We start from the raw sequence: 5318 nt of genomic DNA, 5'->3' as shown, positions 1-5318 counted from the left end.
CGCCACCCATGTTTAATACATGCTTTATTGCATTTCATCATGAAGAAGATATCAAGTATTTCTCTTAGTATTCTGAATGTTCTTAGAGCAGGAACATCATGAAGTCAATGTGCGGCGATCGCTGTCTGCGCCTCTCAGTGCAAGAGGAAGTCAGTTGAAGAAGCGCATAGAGATTAAAAACTGGGTCGGGGAACACTTAATATAAAGCATTTAATGTGCTACATTAATTAATGAAGGGGTTTGAGAAAATCTAGTAAATTGAACATTCATTTAAAGATGAAGTTTAGTTTGCGACATTCTACTGACAAAATAAACTATTAGAATAAAGTGTAAATGTCGACTTTAATCTCGACATAAATGGCAAGAATAAAGTGGAAATGTCGAGAATAAAGTCAACATGTCGACTTTAATCTCGACATTTAGATTTTTTTTTTCTTCACTGTGTCCGTATTTTTTTTTCACCCGTGGCCCTAATACGCTTCCGTAAAAAAAGCCCGGGGTCATGGAAACTTTTGAAATTGTCAGAAAAAAATGAAATATAGAGATGTCAGGTAATTGAAAAGAACTACTTTGGGCATCTTTCTCCTAGGAGGATTTGTCTTTCTTTTGAGGTTTCGCTTTGCTGATGTGCTCGCCTCGCTTGTGTTATTAGTGGCTGAGCGAGTTTTCTGTTTCCTCAGAGGCGGAGCCCTCACCCCGACTCCACCTCAAACTTCCGGGCCAGACAGACACACACACACACACACACACACACTTCCATGTGTAGATGTTTATATATAAGATATATGAAACAGTTTTCTGGAAAATTTTATTATAGACAAGCAGATGTCAAGATATTTTTTTCCTATCACCACTTTTTTTAAGGGTTGTACTTGTATGAACTCTGTATAACTGAGTCCCGATACCCGGGAAACCAGTCCCGTATGGCACACACCAGCTGCCAGTACCAGGGGTAAAAGATCTCCTTTTGCCTGGTGGCTCCACCCTTAATGACTTCCAGAGCTGCCCCTGATGCTGGGTAGGCTGACATTGTGTCGATGACACCCCTGAAAAACAAAGCAAGAAACAGATAAATATGTCAGCCGAGATGAGCTACAGCCTAAAATTGAAATAAGCATGTCCAGTTAATGAATGGGTAGAGAAATGGGAGATATTTTAAACATTATTTATTGTATTAAATCTATCTATCTATCTATCTATCTATCTATCTATCTATCTATCTATCTATCTATCTATCTATCTATCTGTTATATAGTGTCATTCTTGTCTATCTATGCAAAATGTATGAAGCTTTGAGGTTGGTTTGTATTATTTAAAACAGACAAGCTCAATGGCAACTCAGGAAGATATTCAGGTCTACTGTAACTGTTATATCCACAAAATGGTCGGCTATCACATTTCATACTAGATCGTTTTCTTGAATTGTGTTTGCATCTCACTTGGTTTTCTCTGGGTTTGTTCCACAAGATTGCAGGATTTGAAAGCATAACTGATCAAGTGGCATGAAAACGGGGTAAGGAATACATCAAGTAAGCTGTTTTTTTGAAGATATATTCATTAGGGTGCTAGAGAGTGAGAATATGTTGTATGCTGGTCAGACATTTTTACTGTATTCTATAGAAATGCCGATACAACTATTTCTGCTCCTAGTAGATTTTAGTCTGTGCATGAGTGCCATCGCTCTTCAGTTTGTCTGTATCATTAGACCATGGCCCTTTAAAGTGACTAGAACATTTCTAAAAGTTCTGTTGTGCTGCATCTTTAATGCTCAATCCTTACTCGGTCTGTATTTTGGAGATTGTCCCTAACAGTATGCTCCATCACAAGGTTCTTCATAGGGCAAACAAGGTATACAATAAAATAACAAATTTAACAATTAAACCATACAATAGTAGGATTGGGAGTGATTAGAGTTGCTGCCTTGACAGATACAGTTTCATGGTTTTGAATCCAATACCAGGTTGTTGTTCATGTGTAGCTTGCACGTTCTCTCTGTAGTGCTCTTGGTTTTCCTCCCCAAAGACATTTGAGTTAGGTTACTTGGTGAAATTGGTGTAAGAAGGGCCTTGCAATGGTCTACAGCCCTGTCTGGGGTTGATTCAAACCTTCACATAACACTGCTGGAATAGGTTCTGACCTCACACAGCCCTGAACTAGATTATACTGGTTCACAAAATGGATGGGCATGGGCAGAGCAGTTAGGACTCTTGCCTCACCGCTCCAAGTCTCAGTCCCGACACCATCCATATGGAGTTCGTGCATGACTCCAAGAGTTTTTTCTTATCTTTTCTGGGTGCTCTGGTATACCTTCTATATCGCAAAGAAAAGCAAATTAGACTAACTGACCTGGTATTGTGATAGACAGCTGGCAGCTCAACCCGGCCAGGACGCCCTGAGGATGGAAGGATGGGGGCAGGCAACTACTTTTGGACACTGCCTCCCCCAAAACGCTAAATTAAAGCTCCCCTGGAATGTAACGATGCCCCGTATTCTCGCAGGGCATCCTGGGACTTGAAGTGTGGTTTCTCAGCCCTGTTGGGTACCATGGGTGCTGCCATTAGGAGCTGTGAAAGTACCAAAGGAGTCATGACTTATTCCTAGCATGGAAGTACTCATAAGTCACAAAGACGGAAGCTCCAAAGTAATTCCGGGCTTAAGAAAAGCCAGTTCTCTGTCTGACCTGGAAGTGCTAGCAAGTCATGTAGACGGAAGAACAGAAGCACTTCCGGGTCAAGGACTATAAACAGGACTGCTATGAAGCCACCAAGCGAGCCAGAGTCGGAATGTAGTAGACAACACTTGCTGGGCACTGTGGAGGAGATAGAGAGAGAGAAAGTTTTGACTTGTGATTATTTACTTGCCTATTTACTGTGGCTATGGTGCTTGGGGAGCACTATTGGAATGGAAAAGAATTCAAAATACTTCTTGATGCCTTTATCCCATGTCGTACGTGTCTGTCTGTTAGGTTTAAAGGGGCAACAGCAACCTCTAGTGTTCACAGTATAAATGTGTATGGATAAGTACAATGGTGTACCATATGATGACTAAGACTGCTTCCTGGGTTTGTTCCTGCTTTACATCCAATGCCATTGGGATAGGCTTTCACTTCCTACAACCCTGAATTAGATCAGAATGGTTGAGGAAATGGATTAATGAATGATTAACATTGCTGCGTCACAACTCCACAGCCTTGAGGTCAGATCTCAGCCAGTCTCTGTCTGTATAGTGTTTGTACAATCTGGGTATCCACAGATGCACCTGGGTAAGCTGGTTCAGCACTCTAATTTGGCACCATCTGGATTAGCATACCCTGCAGTGCAATGGCATCCTATACATTATTGAGTAATCGGTGCAGCGCAAGAATTTTCTAGGGGTGCTGCAAAAACTTTTGTAAAATATTTAAAATTGCTAGTGTTTTTGAACTTTTGCTTGATTAAAAAGATGTTTTAAAAATATATATTTTATGTTGGAAAAACAGATAACGGAACACTTACGGAAATGAAGTCTAAGAAACGCAAGAGATTTCAAATGATCGACAAGGAAATGCGTGTCTGTTTTTCGAAAATTGATCCTCGCATCAATCTCATATGTGCTGAAAAACAATCTCAACGTTCACATTAATTAAATTTGAGATTTATCCTTTGATTCCTTTATTAATAAAATGTCTTTCAAACTTGTAATATTAACTGTTTTTATTGGCGATTGTCCATAGATTGTGTCATCACGACTTTATTTATGGGCAGTCCCTCAGGTGCGCCGCGAAAGAAACTTTTTGGACTTAGTGCGCCGCAACTCGAAAAAGGTTGCCTTTCACTACTATACATGAATAGTTCTTCCTTTCCTACCTAATGTTCTCTGGAAAATTATAATCTGGAACTTCAATAACTGAGTCTGGTAAATGAAAGCATGATTGATATAAGAATGACATGAAATGCTAATTTTAATTGTGTGAATATAGTCTTGAGAAATATCTGTTTCTCAAAAATAGCAAATGGTGTTTCGCTTCCAGTGGAATGTTTGCTATTGACACAAAAAGAAAAGCATTTAACTGTTGTTACATTCATTAATTCTGCATGTATCTGTTCATCATTTAGTATTTAAATAAAAATATCTAGAAAAAGATCAAAAGACTCATTTCCTGTCACATGTAGACATTTTGTTGAACAAAACCTTGCAGATCACAATCCTAAAGATGCACCAGAGACAGAAAATAATCTTGAATCTGCACAGCACCTAGACAATGCATATGCTCAAGCTCTTCTGAGAAGGGAGGCTGGTAGGAACCAGCATGTGGGCAGGCGAGCGGCTTCCCGTGTAGTGGAAGTTTCCTGTAACAAAAACACAGTGATGTGCACAATGATACATTTTAATGTGTCTTCATATGGAAAATATGCAGCATGTCACATTTTTAAAGAAACATACAGCACTCGTCTGCAGTGATGTGAATGAGAGGCATAAACACGGTTGGTTTTTCTGCTGGTTGAAGGATGATATGCTTTTTGCAGCTGCAGAAAAGAACACAAGTAAATGTGAAAGTGTAAACGAGACTTTAGGGAGCAGCATTCTTTGTAAAAAAAACTACCAAAAACTATTTATAGTGAGTTTTGTGTTTCGTAATTGTGAAATTGCCTGAGAAATGATTTTTAGTATTAGTTTCCTGAAACTGTATGTGAATTGAGGCTTGCCTGTTTCACTCATTGTTAATGAATTTAATTATCAAGGGTTTCGCATGAATTTTGTACTCATCTATCAATATCCATCCATCCATCATCCAACCCACTATATCCTAGCTACAGGATCACGGGGGTCTGCTGGAGCCAATCCCAGCCAACACAGGGCGCAAGGTAGGAAACAAACCCCGGGCAGGGCGCCAGCCCACTGCAAGGCTCACACACACACACCAAGCACACACTAGGGACAATTTAGAATCACCAATGCACTGTAATAACTGGAGACCAGAGGCGTGAAAAGGTTTGGGGCAGCCACCCGTTTAATGCGGTTTCCTGGCTGCAATAGAATTCGAGACATTTCAAAACAGTTGTTTACACAACAGAGTCCAAGACAGAACTGCCTGCCTAAGCAAAGGCAGTGAGCTTTATAGCTCAGAGGGCGGAAATGATGTCGTCCTCTGGGCCGGAACTGGAAGTGACATCACCCTTGGGGCCGGAACCGGAAGTGACCTCATTCTTGGGGCCGGAACCGGAGGTGGTGTGTCCTTCCTGGAAATGGCGGCTCCTGGTGGGATTTCCCGGGTAAGACCTGCAGAGAACTCAGAAAGAGCGTCAGCGTACCCCGCCCCCCCCTGGGCAGATGTATAA

At 40.8% G+C, this 5318-nt stretch overlaps 1 long non-coding RNA gene across 1 annotated transcript; it reads right to left on the bottom strand.

Moving 5' to 3' along the window:
* Positions 1-725: 725 nt before the first annotated feature.
* Positions 726-4546, bottom strand: LOC120520752. The gene is made up of 3 exons (XR_005631897.1): positions 4428-4546; positions 4234-4328; positions 726-1046 (listed from the first exon to the last, which is right to left on the bottom strand). It is a non-coding gene; the product is annotated as an uncharacterized LOC120520752 (long non-coding RNA).
* Positions 4547-5318: the final 772 nt, after the last annotated feature.

This window comes from Polypterus senegalus, unplaced genomic scaffold, assembly GCF_016835505.1.
Source record: "Polypterus senegalus isolate Bchr_013 unplaced genomic scaffold, ASM1683550v1 scaffold_6623, whole genome shotgun sequence".
NCBI classification, from domain to species: Eukaryota; Metazoa; Chordata; class Cladistia; order Polypteriformes; family Polypteridae; genus Polypterus; species Polypterus senegalus.
This window is presented reverse-complemented; position numbering and strand designations above follow the sequence as displayed.